Raw genomic sequence first — 18987 nt, 5'->3', positions numbered from 1 at the left:
CTGTTTCATTCTCAGCTTATATTGTAGCTCATTATATAATACTAATATGTTTTTCATTGAAGAAACTAGCTTGCTGTGGTGATGTGGAGGTGGATTATTATGATCAATGGATCTAACGTTACTATTTTAATGTCCACAGAGAAAGTTCATCAGAAGAGGATCCAACTGTACTAGATCCTGACAGCACTCCTCCGGCGCTGTAATAAGAAACCACACCAACTCAGGAAGTCATGAGACCATGAATAAACTCACCTCCATTGAGTGATCTTCTGGTGTTTCTTTCCTATTCACGGGACTATTGGGGCTAAACGAACAAGGCTTATTCTCACCATTAGGCCTTTTGTGCGGGCACGTACACAGGGGCAAGGCAGGATTAGCACCCTAAGCAACACTTGGAACTCAAGCTCATAAGAGAGTATATAAGACAACACGTATTTGAGTTGATTTCGCCTCAAAGACTGTTTCATTCTCACCTTATTGTAGCGCATCATAAAATACTAAAATGGCCAATTTGCAACCCAAGCAACACTGGGTACTGATACCAAGAGTTGCAAAAATAACAGAATGAAAATTGATTTGTAATACTTTGTCATTTATTTGACATCTCAGAAAAAACATGTTGTAACATTAAAGGAAATTTAAAAAGTCATATTTCTGTAGTGCATTTTACCACATTTACGTTTGTTGACACTTGAAACGTCATCAAATCAAAACTCAATTGATGGCCCTTTCTTGTAAATACACTGGCGGTACTCTGTCATGTCCACTAGGAGCCAGCCCTGCTCCTTGGTTCTTTATCGAGGGCATTGAGTCAACGTGCAAATTACCTCACATGGATATGACAGAGGCACGGGGTTGAACGTTAACATCATTCAGTACTATGTGGAGTCTGGGGGAAGATCCTTACACATTACGACATCATACATGCGAGATACGCATAGTTACAGATCATTTTCATTGTTCTATTTGCACAAGGTTCAGAGTTAGTGACTAAAAACTAACTAAATTAAAAAAACTAAAAAAAAAAAACTAACCAAAAAAAAACTAACCAAAACTGCCGTTTTGGTTACTGAAAAACCATAAACAATATAAACCAAAGCTATAGTTTCGTTTGAAGTACATTTAGGCTCTACCTAGTTCATTCTAGTTGACGATCGACCATGAAAGCACTAGGCCTATATTTTGTCCACTCGTTGCATTTTGATTGGAACGTCTGAAGACGTTAAATGTGGGTCCCGCCAACGCGTTCTTTTTGACGTGGTCCATTTGGTCGAATCGAGCCGTACTTTCCCAGATGGTTTAGTCCCCAATGGCATTCCATAACTGGACAACATGTTGGGTGGGTTGAATCCTCGCTCGATGTACTTGTCAATAAATCAGCATTCACTGTGGAGGGAATACTGAAATTAATAACCTGACTAATTAATAACCAGGGGGGGGGGGGGGGGGGGGTCTTTCTGGCAGCCAGAAATAGGCCTAAAAGAGAGAGCAAGAAAGAGGTGAGTTTATGAAACTAACATATCTTTTTTCATTTGCATTGTTGGATACTTTTTCGAACATATCTGATCTGAACATATTTTCATTTTATTGAACTCACCCCAATATGTAAACTTTTAAATCATACCGATTCTTAAATGTATCTAGATTATTTATATTTTAAAAAAGGAGGACATCCTGAAGACTCAGTAGAGGGAAGCAGGAGGTCTTAAAGCAGGTAAACAACAGTCAGCCAGAAAACAGGCCCTGATAGATGCAATGCTATAGGCCTATACTCTGTAATAAATTATGAATTAAAGAAGCACTTTAAAGATGAGATGATATTTTTTTTCAATTTCGATCCTAGTGACGTCCCTGGCACAAGAATGATCTTTCTAAATTAAGTTTCTTAATCTTGCTTATTTAATCTGCTATTTTTTGTATTTCATCCCTTTGAGTACGTTTAGTTAAAAAATTATAGATCCTTATCCATTGTTCAAGTGCAGATACATACAATCAGAAGGCAGATCTATGCTTCTCCAACGTCGTAGGAATGGTCCACCTGCCAGCTTGTCCCCCTTAGGTCCAGTCGCTCAGCGGGTTGTCTTCGTGAGTGTTCGGAAGTGTAAATGCTGGACTATGGCGTCACATTAGTGCCATAATTCACTAATGTGATAAAAGATGCATTCGGGCGTATTACATTATTCCACACGCGTAGATATTTATGGCAAGCCGAGTGTGCCACAATTCGACTTCAATTAAACGCGTTCTGAAACGCCAGCACGCGTGCCCAGAACGCGTTCCGGCGTTTCAGCGCGCGCGCCCAGCGTTTCAGCGCGCGCGCCCAGAACGCGTTCTGGCATTTCAGCGCGCGCGCCAAGAACGCGTTCCTATGGCAAGCCGAGTGTGCCACAATTCGACTTCAATTAAACGCGTTCTGAAACGCCAGCACGCGTGCCCAGAACGCGTTCCGGCGTTTCAGCGCGCGCGCCCAGCGTTTCAGTATGGCAAGCCGAGTGTGCCACAATTCGACTTGTGGCAAAACAACCTCTTGCGCGCGCAAATTACCTCAGCGCGCGCAAAACAGCCTCTCGCGCGCGCAAATTACCTCAGCGCGCGCGAGAGGCTGTTTTGCGCGCGCTGAGGTAATTTGCGCGCGCAAGAGGTTGTTTTGCGCGCGCAGAGATCATTTGCGCGCTCGCAGTTAATATCTACGCGTGTGGAATAATGTAATACGCCCGAATGCATCTTTTATCACATTAGTGAATTATGGCACTAATGTGACGCCATACTGGACGTTGTAATGTTGAACCGCATTCATATGTTTCTGTTCACAAAGTTGAAATTCGACTTCCGCTCGGCACGCAACGACCGGAACCTGTTTTTGACTTGTTATGGAATGCCATTGGGGACTAAACCATCTGGGAAAGTACGGCTCGATTCGACCAAATGGACCACGTCAAAACTTAGTTTTTATTAGATGACGTTTCCACTGTAAACAAACGTAAATGTGGTAAAATGCACTACAGAAAAAATGCTTTTTTAATTTCATTTAATCTTGCAACAAGTTTTTATGCGATTTCCAATAAATGACAAAGCATTACAAAACGATTTTCATTCCGTTATTATTGTAATCTGCGGGTGGGAGGGGGGGGTCAGTACCCACTGTTGCTTGGGTTGCTAATGGGGGATTATCACGCTGATACGTAGTACTTCCGCATTCGGTGTTCATTGTGCACTGTGACATCCGGTGAATCACTCATCACTCTGGCGAACTGATGATGGAGGACCGGCAGTTCACTTTCACGACATCCCTGGTAAATGTACCCACAGTCACGTTTTCTGAAGTTCACAGACTTACCGAACAACACTCCATAACAGCCCGCTCCAAACTGGACAAGGGATTGTTTATTTTTCGAAAAATATATCGACTACGAATGTGAGTGTCTGCTAGCTAGCTTACGCTACGTAGGTTGGCTTAGGCTAACGTCGGTTTGGCGTCAGCTCAGTCTGGAGGGTTGAAATGATAAGAGATGAAAAATAAGGTAGACTTGTACTTCTTTGGTACATATATGAATGTGTATCTTCAGCAGAAAGTGAAATGAATGTGAAATGAACTGAATGAATAAAGGAACTGAAAGAATAAAAGGATTTAATTCATTCCCTTTTTCTGAGTACATCATTTACTACATTATATATTAACATTATTTTGAATACTTTCAGGATGGACTGACTGGACTTTAAAATTGATTATAGATGAAAGACTTCTCATTCAATTAAATACATGTCATTCAATATATACAATGTTTTCAGTGTACAAAATTACAGCTCCGGAAAAAATGAAGGGACCACTCCAAATGTTCAGTGCCTCTCGTTTTAATATTTACATATTATATTTAATATTTATAGGTACATGTTTGAGTAGAAACACTATTCAACAGGGATGTAGCCTCTTAAATCCAGTGGTCCCTGGAAGTTGGTCATCACACAGCAGACGATCCACAGCTGGTTGACTGCGCAGACAAGGTGAAAGGACAGTGCGTTCCCAGATGCGTTATTCCTTGACTCTGCCTATTGCTCTTTCTACGAGGATTCGAAGTCGAGCGATTGCTTGTGTTTTCAGAGCATCCTCTTCAGTGAACTGCGCAGTGGTTAGAGGTACATTTATTGGTAATATTATTGCGAGTGCTTCAGTCCATCTTAAACATTTGTCTACATATCTTAATGGTCACATTTGGGTCAAAGTTTTAATTTGAAATGTTCATTCCTTTCATGCCTACCTGTCATCTTGAAGGGTGGTATAATCAGCGTTGCCCCACAATCAGCTAGTGGCTTCTCGATGGTGAAACCCTTGTCTGCCATGCAGCCATCTCCTGGCTCCAGTAAATCCTGCAGTCCACTTCGTTCAGTCAGCTCTGGGTCGGAGATGGAGCCGGTGAAGAGACTTGACACAAAAGTCACAGCACTACAAGGGGCAATCACAATCAAGGCCTTAAAGGTTGTTGTGTTCTTGTAAGATGATGTTCGGGTAATCATCGACTGCACCTCGGTGCAGTCGATGATTACCCGAACATCTGGACTGTACTGCACAAATTTGCTTGGCATGGTGTTCTTGACTTGCTGTTTACTCATCGAGATGGGGAGGGAGCCAAGGAGCAGGTAACGGTAGTTGGCCCACGGTATAACAACATGGGAGACAGTGGACACACTGACCTGAAACATGTCAGCCAGCACCTTCTCTTGCAGGCCTGCAGCAACCCGGCAGCAGAAGAGAAAAAACTCAACCAGTTGCAGTCTACACGTTGGACTGGGAGAAATGGGTTCAAATGTAGATGGTTGAATAACCTCCCAGAAGTCACAAAAAACATCTCTTGACGTGAATCTGGTGTAAAAAAGGATGTCCTCGTCTGAGACACAAAATCAGTGAAAAGGCACTTGAATCACTTTCAGCTGTGACAGCTCTCATCAGCTCCTTGACTGTTTCTTCCAATTGCTGTATGTGTACAGCAGCAGCATCCAGTGCACCTGTATGAGATGAGGAAAAAAGATCGAAACATCTAACCCAGATTTTGGCTGTGACTTGCATATTGGAAGCAGTTTGGACCTCTAAAGAAATTGCTTTTTGTAGCTCAATATTGCCTTTAAAATTTGCTTTTTATAGCTCAATATTCACCTTTACAATTAATTAAGTAAGATATAAAATGCAACATTTGTACTTGTGATGAAGCTTTTCACATTGTGGTTTGGTCAAATGCTCGGACATTAATAAGACTAAACATTTTGTGCCCAAGTTCTGGAAAGTTGACCTACCTCCTCGGTATAACCTACTAAGAGCCCATTCTGTGATTAAACCATAGGTAGCACATCCTGTCAGGTAGGTGGTTTAAGAACAGTATGGGCTAATAGTTGGCCAATATTTCAGAACACTAACAAACACTGACAAACCTGGTTTAGGAGCAGAACCGAAATCATGTTCTGTCATCACCACCGAAGCTGAGATCTCCTCCATCGGCTCTTATTCACACGGCAGCGGTTGCTCCCGAGGAAGGGCTGGGTGAACGTCATGGCCTAAGCGAGTTGATGCTCTTTTATAAACAGACCCCCTTCTTGGCAGTCCCCAGTTGTTCCACTGGAAACGGGAGGGTACAGACCCGATTTTCAGTCGCTTGGTGTGACCCCGGTTGGTTGCTAGCTGTAGCGTTTGTAGTCTGATTCACCAAAGTGCCGGTGTCACGTTAAAATTGTACCGGGGGCGAAAATTGTACCGGCCTACGTCATCGTTTGTTTACATCCTGACAACCTGCCCAGCAACAGACGACGCGATGCAGAAAACATGTTTCCAAACGACGAAATAACATAATACAGATAGCGGATCGCTATCTGTATTATGATAGATAGCGATAACACTTGTTTTTACTTTATATTTGTATTGTACTTAATTGTTTAATCGAAACAATAAAAAAAATTGCCCGCGAAACGGGCGATCGCGTCAAATGACAAATGTTTTGCCCGCAAAATGGGCGATCGCGTCAAATGACGTAGGAGGGTTCTTGAAACATAATACAGATAACGGATCGCTAGATAACACTTGTTTTTACTTTATATTTGTATTGTATTGAATTGTTTAATCGAATTGAGCTAGTAAACTGAGTGTTTTAAGCAGGTTTCATAGTCTAGAATGTTCAAGAACCTTCCTACATGATTTGACGCGTCATTTGACGTGATCGCCCGTTTCGCGGGCAAATTTTTTTATTGTTTCGATTAAACAATTAAATACAATACAAATATAAAGTAAAAACAAGTGTTATCGCTATCTATCATAATACAGATAGCGATCCGCTATCTGTATTATGTTATTTCGTCGTTTGGAAACATGTTTTCTGCATCGCGTCGTCTGTTGCCGGGCAGGTTGTCAGGTTGTCAGGATGTAAACAAACGATGACGTAGGCCGGTACAATTTTCGCCCCCGGTACAATTTTAACGTGACACCGGCTACAAACAAACGTGCTACCTTGTTTGGCCCTTCATCCCGGCGAACCGCTTGAATCCACTTCTTCCTTAGACTCAATTCAGTCGGGAATCCTTGAAAACTTAAGTAGGGTTGGTGTTGTTTGTTAGATGTACAAAGTGGAACAGAGCAGTGACATCTAGCCTTTGTTTCAGCCATTGTTGAAGTGCGCCGGAAGTGTTCATGCACAACGAAGACAAATCCCGCCACCGGAACCCGGAAGCGTGATAATCCCTTATTGGCCTTTTTAGTATTTTATTATGAACTACTGTGGTAGAAATTATACCAATTATATTATAATAGACAATTATCGATCCTTATCAATTGTTCAAGTGCAGATACAATCAAGAGGCAGATCAATGCTTCTCCAACGTCGTAGGAATGGTCCACCTGCCAGCTTGTCCCCCTTAGGTCGAGTCGCTCAGCGGGTTGTCTTCGTGAGTGTTCGGAAGTGTAAATGCTGGACGTTGTAATGTTGAACCGCATTCATATATGTTTCGGTTCAAGGGGAGGAGGGCGGAGCCATCCTCTGGTTGGCCTACTTCGACTGTTTAAGACGTAACTAAATCCATTTTCAACCGTTTATCTTCATTCAAACCATTTAACGCATCTAAACAATACAATAATATCAATCATATCAAAACAGAATTTCGATATCATTTAAACTTTCGTCAGAATCACAGTTTTAGTTTCATACCGGCTTCGTTTTGAGCTGTTTTTATTGAAGACGCCTGCCCATCCTGACACTCCTACTTCTTAAAGGCCGTGTTGCAGGGTTTCTTTTCCAACGAATTTGTGCAATTTGCTTGTTGGTAATAACGATTTAGGCTGAATCCGAATTCATTGCTCTTTGCTCAACCCTACCCCTCATTGCTCAACCCTATCCCTAACCCTTACCCTAACTTTTAAGCCGGCCCTATACCTCTACCCTTTTCCCCTACCAAATGGGACAATCCTACCCTCTGACGTCATCGGTAGTCCCTACCCTGTGACGTCGTCATTAGTCAACTCAAAATGCTTGACGTCCAACCTCCCCGTGACCCCCTAGCAGATAACCAGACACCTGTGCCGTGTTCCGATATCCATACTTCCATGAGTACACTTAAACGAAGTACACTATCCGCCCTCACTAAGTGCGCTAATTTTCAACGAGCCAAAATACCCGCAATACTTTGCGTCACACGCTGTGCGGTGTATTTCAAAATTGCGGATGGAAAGCGATACATATGGAGGTAAATCTCTGCCATCGGAATTTGAAGATAAAATTGAATTCCATTGAATTCTAAGCACTGAATATTTATGCATTGAAATAACGTATATGTATCCATATTTCTCTGAATATTACTCTTTAAAGTTTTCAACAAATCATTTTCGACTATATTTGTCAAGGTTACGATACGTGAACCTCCATTATAGCTTTAGACGGCTCAGGCTACCTGCCCCGGTACAGCCCCCACATCCGAACTTGTGTGGGTACAAGTGTCACGAGAAAATACAGAGAACCCTCAAGATGATGTTACATAAAAGGCAAAAAACAAACCATGAAGAAATGTCACTTGCAATTCTTTCAATACCCAAAATAAATATTTTTCTAACCAAAGTGTGTATTATTGAACAAATGAAAAAAAGGTGGTGCAAACATGTTAGTTAAAAAAATGTAAACATTTTAAAACCATATACAATTATCTTTATTTACAATGTTTATTAACAGGCATTTACACGTAAAAGTAAATGTGTCCCTAATCTTCCAGACGCAGTAGGCTATCTGCCTATGACAACTCTCCTGCGGGGACTAGCGACAGCATACCGTCTCGATCTCTGAATCTATTTCCCTGTAATTCTGTACAAAAGTGACGTACTTGAGCAGATATATAAATGATTGTTGCGCAAATTGTTCATGCTATCGTTATGTATTATGTTGGCCAACACTCACACTGATCGTTCTGTTCAACAACCAAAGATAAAACAATTCTAATCTAGGACATAACATCTCCCCGTCAACTATAAAAAAATATGGGTTTATTGCAACACATACACCCTTTCAAAATGTATGACCTTGTGTACACTTTATGAACATTTAACTCGGACATGGCTCCACGCATTCGCCGGCTTCTTTGAAAACAAATGCACATAGCCAGCGCAGAAGTGGAAGGGGAAGGGTCGTCAACGTGTTGTTAGGACATTTGTATGCTGTATGGGGAACTTAATGCGAGCGCAAACCAAGAAAACAGCGAAGAAGTTGCCAAAGTTGCATAGTTACTCTTTAATTAAAAGTATTTAACTATTATCATCAAAATGTTCACATGTATCTAAAGTAACATCAAAGTAAAGTAGGCCTACTCATTGCAGTAAAAGTGTCAGTGTTTTAGTAGCCTATTCATTTATAGCCTATGTGACATTTTCGAATTATCCTGATATTACTGGTATATTAGGCCTATAGACTTATATTGCATTTTATTGCTGTCCATATCAAAGGTTGAGATAATATGAACTAAAGTCAAAGTCAAAGTGTGTTTATTGTTGCATGTACCAAATTGCTTCAGCACAGCAAAATTCTTACGACTTGGCAAGCATCATTCATCTACGCAGTAGACGTCATACATATAACAAAAATAACATAAAACTCTATAACACTATGACAATAAAACATATAAAATGTAACATTAACATACAACAATTTAAAAAACAACATATATCTCTGTAGCACTATGACATAACAATATAACATATAACATTAACATTCAACAATTAGAGTACAGTAGAAGGGCTAGCAGCAGTTTAAGTGTGAATAGAGAATAAGTTAAAAAGAAATGTTAAGGATAAGTTAAAAGTTTTTAAAATTGTGCAAATATATCTATGAAGTGAATTGTATGAGTGGAGGAGCAGGGAGTAGGTGGAACTGTTCAGAGGTTCAGTGTTTCTGATTCAGAAGCCTTACAGCCAGGGGAAAAAAGCTATTTGTGATTCTGGTAGTCCGTGTTCGGATGCTCCGGTAGCGTCTACCAGACGGCAGCAATGAGAACAGTCCATAGCCTGGGTGGCTGTTGTCCTTTAGAATCTTTTTTGCTTTCCTCAGGCATCTACTGTTGTAGATGCCTTGCACGGGGGGGAGATGGCTGCCGGTGATACGCTCCGCTGTCTTCACCACCCTCTGCAGGGCCTTGCGGTCGGCAGCGGAGCAGCTACCATACCAGGCAGTGATGCAGCCTGAGAGGATGCTCTCATTGGTGCATCTGTAAAAGTTTGTTAAAGTTTTTGAAGACATGCCAAACTTCTTGAGTCTCCTCAAGAAGTATAGCCGCTTCTGTGCAGTTTTGACTGCTGAGCCTGCCTGCATGGACCAGGTTAGGTCATCCTTGATGTACACACCGAGGAATTTGAAGTTGGAGACTCTCTCCACTTCAGCTCCCTCGATGTGTATGGGGTCCTGACCCCCCCTCTGCAGCTTCCTGAAATCCACGATCATCTCCTTGGTTTTGCAGACGTTGAGAGACAGGTTGTTGTCTTGGCACCATTCTGCCAAGACCCTTACCTCATCTCTATAGGCGGTCTCATCGTTGTTAGAGATGAGACCCAGGATGGTAGTGTCGTCTGCAAACTTCAGGATGATGTTGGAACTGTGTGTTGCCACACAGTCATGCGTGTACAGGGAGTACAGGAGGGGACTGAGTACGCAGCCCTGGGGGGCCCCGGTACTCGGGGTCAGTGAGGAGGAGGTGTGGTTGCCCATTCTCACCACCTGGGGTCTGCTCGTCAGGAAGTCCAGGATCCAGTTGCACAGGGGTGTTTTAAGACCCAGGCCCCTGAGCTTCGGGACGAGCTTGGCAGGCACAATAGTGTTGAATGCTGAGCTGTAGTCCACAAACAGCATCCTCACATATGTGTTGCTCTTTTCCAGGTGGGAGAGGGTGGTGTGTGTAGCTACTAGCTAGGGCAATGGCATCGTCTGTTGATCGGTTTGGACGGTATGCAAACTGAAAGGGGTCCAGGGTGTTGGGAAGGGTAGAGCAGATGTGGGTTCTGACCAGCCGCTCAAAGCACTTCATAATTGTGGAGGTCAGTGCTACAGGGCGGTAGTCATTCAAGCAGGTTACTGATGTTTTCTTTGGTATGGGGATGATGGTGGCCTGCTTGAAGCAGGTGGGGACTTCAGACAGATGCAGTGATAAGTTGAATATGGAGGTGAATACCTCCGCAAGCTGGTCAGCGCACCCCCTGAGGACGCGGCCTGGGACTCCATCGGGCCCCGATGACTTCCGGGGGTTCACCCTTTGGAGCTCTCGCCTCACGTCAGCCACGGTCAGGGACAGAGTGTAGTCGTCCTGGTCCTCGGCCAGTCTTGCTGAAGGAAGGGGGTTGGTTGCCTCAAACCTTCCGTAAAAGGTGTTGAGGTCGTCAGGGAGAGAGGCGGCAGGCTGATCATCACTGCTATTTCTCCCTTTATAGCCATCGTCCAAGATCTGCACAGGATGCCGGCTCGCTTGCCTCTCTTCTTTCTCTTCCGTTGGCGTATTGGCATACCGGCGGTAAGACAAAGGAGTCACAGCAAGCACTCCGGTAAGTTGAGAAAAACTCAGTTTTAAGTGACGAACGAATTTCCAAAAGTGCCAGTCGATCATACTGAATGAGCGACAGTGCAGTACGTACAAAAAAACTAACAATAAAAACAATTATAAACATAAAGCTGCGTAGTGCATGCGGAGCCATTGTCAGTGCGACCATCCTCTCGGCGCACCACATACGAATTTCCAAAAGTGCCAGTCGATCATACTGAATGAGCGACAGTGCAGTACGTACAAAAAAACTAACAATAAAAACAATTATAAACATAAAGCTGCGTAGTGCATGCGGAGCCATTGTCAGTGCGACCATCCTCTCGGCGCACCACTTGTTTAGGCCTACTGTATTTAAGGGTTATTTAGTCCTTAAAATCATATTCTGTCAAGCATTTGTCCTCTGAGAATCACGCATCTTTAAAAACTCCACTTTTTATGTGCTCAGATACAGACCTGTTTTCAACTTGTTGACAATGCATTTTCCAGCTAATACAGGTTTTTTAATTGTTTATTTAGCTTGAAAAGTAAGATGATTTTCCTCACCCACGGAGAAATACTTAACCCTCTAGTTTATTACAAACATTGATATAATGGATTATAAAGTGCAGATGAAACTGGTGTGTGCACAGAAAGCCACCAGGGGGTGCTAACGCACTTCCCCTTTTGACCTATGACTAGATAAAATAGGCCAGCCAGGGTTAGGGTTAGGGTTAGGGACAGTTTTTTCTATTTCCTCTTCTGTTTCATTTTTTAAATTCGTGCCTATGGTGCGACCTGGCAACACTGACCCCTAAAGGCAACCATATTACATCTAAACTTCTGTCCTATTTTAGTTAAGGAGACAAATTGTCATTGATTACTAAATTAAAGAATATAAGACAACATGCAGTTGAGTTTATTTTTGACTTCAAAGACTATGTTTCATTTTCAGCTTATATTGTAGCTCATTATAAAATACTAAAATGTTTTCATTGAAGAAACTAGCTTGCTGTGGTGATGTGGAGGTGGATTGTGATCAATGGATCTAACGTTATCATTGTAATGTCCAAAGTGAAAGTTCATCGGAGGAGGATCCAACTGTAGCCTACTAGATCCTGACAGCACTCCTCCGGCGCTGTTATGAGAAACCACACCAACTCAGGAAGTCATGAGACCATGAATAAACCTCCATTGAGTGATCTGCTAGTGTTTCTTTCCTATTTACAGGACTATTGGGGCTAAACGAACAAGGCTTATTCTCACCATTAGACCATTTGTGCGGGCACTTGCACAGGGGCAAGGCAGGATTAGCCCCCCAAGTAACACTGGGAACTGAAGCTCATAAGAGAGAAAATAAGACAACACGTATTTGAGTTAATTTCGCCTTCAAGGACTATGTTTAATTCTCAGCTTATTGTAGCGCATCATAAAATACTAAAATGGCCAATTAGCAACCCAAGCAACACTGGGTACTGATACCAAGAGTTGCAAAAATAACAGAATGAAAATTGATTTGTAAAACTTTGTCATTTATTTGACATCTCAGAAAAAACATGTTGGAACATTAAAGGAAATTAAAAAAGTCATATTTCTGTATTGCATTTTACCACATTTACGTTTGTTGACAGTTGAAACGTCATCCAATCAAAACTCAATTTAGGCCCTAGCTTGTTAATTCACTGGTGGACTGGTCATGTCCACTAGGGGCCAGCCCTGCTCCTGGTTCTTTATCGAGGGCATGAGTCAACGTGCAAATTACCTCACAAGGATATGACAGAGTCACGGGCTTGAACGTTAACATCATTCAGTACTACGTGGAGTCTGGGGGAACATCCTGGAACATTTGCTCCGGCAGAGTCGCAGTTTAGCGGTGGGTAAAAGATCAGACATGCGAGATACACATAGTTACAGATTATTATCAGTGTTCTATTTGCACAAGGTGCTTAGTTAGGTTCAGAGTTAGTGACTAAAAACAAACCACTGCCGTTTTGGTTACTGAAAAACCTAAACAACATAAACAATATAAACCAAAGCTATAGTTTCGTTTGAAGTACATTTAGGCTCTACCTAGTTCATTCTAGTTGACGATCGTCCATGAAAGCACTAGGCCTATATTTTGTCCACTCGTTGCATTATGATTGGAACGTCTGAAGACGTTAAATGTGGGTCCCGCCAACGCGTTCTTTTTGACGTGGTCCATTTGGTCGAATCGAGCCGTACTTTCCCAGATGGTTTAGTCCCCAATAGCATTCCATAACTGGACAACATGTTGGGTGGGTTGAATCCTCGCTCGATGTACTTGTCAATAAATCAGCATTCACTGTGGAGGGAATACTGAAATTAAGCCAGAGATAAGCCTAAACGTGAGAGCATGAAAGAGGTGAGTTTATGAAACTAACCTATATCTTTTTTCATTTGCATTGATGGATACTTTTCCTCAAAACGTCGAACATATCTGAACATATTTTCATTTGAATGAACTCACCCAAATATGTAGGAATCATACCAATTCTTAAATGTATCTAGATTATTTATATTTTTAAAACGGAGGACATCCTGAAGACTCAGTAGAGGGAAGCAGGAGTTCTTAAGGCTGGTAAAGAAAAGAGTGATCCAGAAAACAGGACCTGATAGATGCTATGTTATAGGCCTACTCCCTACTGTAATAAATCATGAATTAAAGAAGCACTTTAAATATGTGATAATTTTTATTTTCGATTTGGATTTTTGTCTCTTAATCTTTCTTATTTAAACTGTGCAATTTTTTATATTTCATCCTTTTGTGTAGTTAAACAATTATAGATCCTTATCAATTGTTCAAGTGCAGATACATACAATCAAGAGGCAGATCTATGCTTCTCCAACGTCGTAGGAATGTTCCACCTGCCAGCTTGTCCCCCTTAGGTCCAGTCGCTCAGCGGGTTGTCTTCGTGAGTGTTCGGAACTGTTAAAAAGGCTGGACGTTGTAATGTTGAAGCGCATTCATATCTTTCGGTTCACAGGAATTGGAAGCTGAGTTGCTCCTCGGCACGCAACGACAGGAACCCGTTTTTGACTGATACTTAGTTTCCCCTTTTTTCTTATACCAACCGGCACACTGTCTCCTCCCCCTACCGTCCCTCGTTAAAGTAGGCTACAGTATGCCGTGAGTGATGCGATGCGCAATGAGCTGTGACACCTCCCCTCCCCGATACCCTTCCCCCGTCCCACATGTGTTAGTGATGTTTTTGATATGTTGCTTATATGTGCTGAGGTGTTTTTTGCTAATCCCTACACTGTGCCCCCCCTTAGAGGAGCGTTGTTTAGGTATTCACTTTTTTTTCCCTCATACCCTCCAGTTTAGCTTTTTATTTTCTTTTCTAACGCGGGCAGCATGTTTCTTGTCAAACAAGCGCCAGACAGTCTCTCCGTCCTGTCTCCCCAAACTGTCTTTTATGTTTCTTGGACGGAATGTAACTGGTCTTTTTCGTTGCTCTGTAACATGTGCAATGACATTAAAGTTTATTGATTGATTGAAGGCGTAAAATAGATACGTTTGTCCACATCGCAAGGCGTGTTCACCTTTGCTCGAGCTTTGCTCGAGCAAAGGTCCCTGAACACGCCTTGCGATGTGGACAAACGTACGCCTTGGAGCGATACTGGATTGTAGACACACCTATTTGGTGACCAAAATAACCTATTACCAAATAGTTTGAATTTGGTTATAGGTTTTAAAATGTTCAGAATAGCTTGTAATCGGGCGCTTCTTTTCAGATTTTTTAAATATTTTACAGTTTTTAAGATATTCTACTTCTAAAATACTATTTTTTTTTAACATCTGAGTCAATGGGAGGAGGGCGGAGCGATACTGCATTCTCGGGCAGTATGCCACGAGCTCTCATTCCACACCGAGCAGGGGCGGCGCCAAACGGTTGCTTGCCGTTGCTATAGCAACTCCAAGCAATTACTCAGAAACCCCAGAGCAACCCCTGATTTTTTGTCAAACACAAACAACATATTTGAAATAATGCCATTTTCCGTAAAATGGTATTAAATAAGTTCAACTAAACCTATGGCCGAATGCGGTACCCGTCACCATACCGACCATTCCTGTCATATGAATCACCAGATTAAGTGCATAATCAGTGAGTAGCGTCAACATTTCAGGGCCGTGACTGGACTGTCGTTCAAATCAACGCGAGTCAGCCTGGGACTCTCCTCTCCTCCCCTCCCCCTCACCGTGCCCAGTTCCCGAGCGTTGGGCATGCACACACTCTGTAAGCGACATGAACAGATTAAAAAAAAAAACATACACACAATTAACACAAACTATCCCAAGCAATATGTACAATATTAATTAATTATTATTTAATGTACATGAAACAATAATTTCATTAATAGCATAGTCTTACGAAAAATAAATAACATTTCAAATATGCGGACATCTCGCGGCGAGATTATCAGTCAGAGATGTTCGTTGCCGGCTCGTTGGCGCTTAAAAAATATGGACAAGTTTTTACTATTTCGAAAGAAATCAAGTTCAAACACGACTCGCGATGGCGAGGCTGAGGATGGGCTCGTTAATAGCCAGACTTGTGTTGGACTTGGCAGTTGTTCGGAGGGGGGTTATGCTGAGGTCAAGAAACGGAAGAAAATATTGTAGCCTACACAGTTCTGAATTAGCAATACAATGTTAGCACATGCTTGCTAGCAATGTTGGTGTGTTAAACCGTATGGATTAAAGTGGAATATTGCAAGACGTCCTGTGATCAAGACATCGATTTAAGGTAGGCCGTTTGGTTATTAAGTTTGCCCGTCGCAGCATATTGACTTGGGGCCCATGTGATTTTGTTTTGAAGTAGAACTAGATTCTAGGTTTGGCTCATGCCAAAGGATGGGTTTATCGTAGCCTGGTATGATCCGCCCTTAATTGAAGTATTATGAAGTATAATAGTATCAACCATAATAGCAACTATTGTATTAATGTTCCACATAGGCCTACATTTGAGACGTATCGCGCAACTAATGTGAATGCTTTGGAATGTACCGTGGCGACGGTGGGTCTGAGATGTGCAATTCACCACTATTGACAGGACAGCTAACCTTGTAGTTGGGGGACTGCTGACGGGCTGTTGATTGAGAGAACTATGTTGTTTGTTATATGTCGTGTGGCCGCAGTGCCACCTGGACTAGCAGTGAATGTGTACATGCCGCTGGGCTATTTTCATGTTGTCCTTCTTAAAGATCTTCCTCTATATTGTTCTATGTCTTTACGTCTTTATATCTGTGCGTGTGTGAGGGAGAGGGAGAAAGATAGCGCACGTTGAACTGTCAAATGATACGATCACACTCAATCACAGTGGTGCGATTAGTCTGTGTTGTTACGGTACTGTAAACTTGCCTCGTACGGGACCGCAACCACCCCAACCCGTGCCGAAAATGTCTTCCCGGCCGTGCCTCTGCCAAATTCAGGTGTTTTGATCAAGGTTTTTTTTTTTGACCAGCAACCTCTTGAATTCATACAGCAACTGTTAAGCAACTGCAACAAATTATTTCTGGCGCCGCCACTGACACCGAGACAGACACTGGTAGCGTGAAGCTGTCTCTGCATCTCAGACATCGCTTCCACAGGCAACTCTGTCCCCTTTTCTCCCTTTCATTCCAACCCGTGAGCATCGCTAGTCTCCCTTCTCAGCCGAATGCATTTTGAAAAAAAAAGAATAATCAGTTTTTAAAATCCATAAATGTGATCCGTCCGATCAGCTGCGTTTTTGGGGATAAAATAAGAGTGATATCGCTCTTATTTTATCCCTAAAAATATATAATAATATAATAATAACTAGAACTGCAAGCAGTTATGCAGGGGTCCAAGAAGTGTGCATTTCGCCGGCACAACGCGACAACAAATGTGCATTTCGCCGGCACAACGCGAAGCAAGTATTGAAAACGCTACCGTGAACAACATGTGGATATAAGGGTTTTGACTGTGGGAGCTTCGGTGTGGGAGTTATAGCCTGAAACGCGTTTTCAGAACATTCCATTGGCCAAATAGGAGATAGATAATGTCGTCGTTTTTTTGCGCCGCCCTGTGGCGAAATTTTCCAAAGACAATTTTCCTTTGCCAAATAACTCCCGCCCATATTAATAATTCTTGGCCATATTTTCTATATAGACTCGGGTTTGCCCCTTGATGGTTTCCCTTGAGTTTGAAGAACATTCCTTCGGCCAATTAGAAGATATACAATTTCCTCGTTTATTGCGCCCCCTAATGGCAAAATTTTCCGAAATTTTTATCGAACGTCATTAAGGTTAGCACCAACATGTCTGTAAAATTTGGACTCGTTCCGATGTCTAATTTTGGATTTCTTTGGATTTTTGATTTTCCACGTCTAATTTAGCTCATAAACCAATATTCAAAACGCTACCGTTTCGTCGTCGAAGGTCCGATCAAAAAAGTGTCTATCAATTCTATGCGTGTGCGTCTGAAGATGCCGTGTGCAAAGTTTGGTGTCGATTGGTCAAGAAATGTGGGAGGAGTAGGGAAAATACAGTTTTGCGGTTTTCGCGATTTTGCGAAAAAAAATTATAGACGCAAATGGGCGTGGCCTATGCCAAAAGTTGCAGCAGACTCCAGTGAATATGTGTGTACAAGTTTTTGGACTGTGGGAGGTTCGGTGTGGGAGTTATAGCCGCAAACGCGTTTTCCCTTGGTATAGCGCCACCTAGTGGCCGGCGTGTCTGTATTTTTGTGGTCTGCGTAATGTTCACGGACCTGGATCTAGTCATGCAATTGGCGTGTCGGCACCATTTACGGTTTGGGCTGTGGGCCCACTTCTAGAGGGAAATAATAATAACTAGAACTGCAAGCAGTTATGCAGGGGTCCAAGAAGTGTGCCTTTCGCCGGCACAACGCGACAAGAAATGTGCATTTCGCCGGCACAACGCGAAGCAAGTATTCAAAACGTTACCGTGAACAACATGTGGATATAAAGGTTTTGACTGTGGGAGCTTCGGTGTGGGAGTTATAGCCTAAAACGCGTTTTCAGAACATTCCATTGGCCAAATAGGAGATAGACAATGTCGTCGTTTTTTGGCGCCGCCCTGTTGGCGAAATTTTCCCAAGACAATTTTCCTTTGCCAAAAACTCCCGTCCACATTAATAATTCTTGGCCATATTTTCTATATAGATTTGGGTTTGCCCCTTGATGGTTTCCCTTGAGTTTGAAGAACATTCCTTTGGCCAATTAGAAGATATACAATTTCCTCGTTTATTGCGCCCCCTAATGGCGAAATATTCCGAATTCTTTACTGAACGCCATTACGGGTAGCACCGACATGTGTCTAAAATTTGGACTTGATCCGATGTCTAATTTTGGTATTTTCTGAATATTTGCGTATCGACGTAAAACGTAGCTAATAAACAAATATTCAAAACGCTACCGTTTCGTAGTCGAAGGTCGGATCAAAAAGTGTTTGAGTTTTTTTTTTTGTGTTCGTCTGACGATGTCGTGTGCAAAGTTTGGTGTTGATTGGTCGAGAAATGTGGGAGGAGTAGCGAAAAAACAGTTTTGCGGTTTTCGCGATTTTGCGAAAAACATTTCTGGACGCAAATGTCATGCAATTGGCGTGTCGGCACCATTTACGGTTTGGGCTGTGGGCCCACTTCTAGAGGGAAATAATAATAACTAGAACTGCAAGCAGTTATGCAGGGGTCCAAGAAGTGTGCATTTCGCCGGCACAACGCAACAAGAAATGTGCATTTCGCCGGCACAACGCGAAGCATGTGTTCAAAACGCTACCCTGAACCTGTGGATACAAAGGATTTGACTGTGGTAGGAGTGGCGAGAAGTCAGTGTAGCGTTTTCGCGGCGAAATTTTGTAGAAGATATACAATTTCCTTGTTTATTGCGCCCCCTAATGGCGAAATTTTCTGAATTTTTTATCGAACGACATTAAGGCTAGCCCCGACATGTGTGTCAAATGTGGACT

The 18987-nt window shown here is 42.4% G+C and overlaps 3 long non-coding RNA genes across 3 annotated transcripts; all 3 read right to left on the bottom strand.

The window, feature by feature from the left end:
- Window positions 1–1186: 1186 nt before the first annotated feature.
- On the bottom strand, window positions 1187–6916 carry LOC115548229 (uncharacterized). The gene is made up of 2 exons (XR_003977550.1): window positions 6827–6916; window positions 1187–1386 (listed from the first exon to the last, which is right to left on the bottom strand). It is a non-coding gene; the product is annotated as an uncharacterized LOC115548229 (long non-coding RNA).
- On the bottom strand, window positions 3974–4806 carry LOC115548225 (uncharacterized). The gene is made up of 3 exons (XR_003977546.1): window positions 4690–4806; window positions 4257–4391; window positions 3974–4117 (listed from the first exon to the last, which is right to left on the bottom strand). It is a non-coding gene; the product is annotated as an uncharacterized LOC115548225 (long non-coding RNA).
- Window positions 6917–12535: 5619 nt separating the features above from the next.
- LOC115548226 (uncharacterized) lies at window positions 12536–14115 on the bottom strand. The gene is made up of 2 exons (XR_003977547.1): window positions 13855–14115; window positions 12536–13339 (listed from the first exon to the last, which is right to left on the bottom strand). It is a non-coding gene; the product is annotated as an uncharacterized LOC115548226 (long non-coding RNA).
- Between the last annotated feature and the right edge of the window lie 4872 nt (window positions 14116–18987).

The sequence above is a fragment of the Gadus morhua genome, chromosome 8 (assembly GCF_902167405.1).
Source record: "Gadus morhua chromosome 8, gadMor3.0, whole genome shotgun sequence".
Lineage (NCBI taxonomy): Eukaryota > Metazoa > Chordata > Actinopteri > Gadiformes > Gadidae > Gadus > Gadus morhua.
Note: the sequence above shows the minus strand (reverse complement) of the source record. Positions and strands in the feature narration are given on the sequence as shown.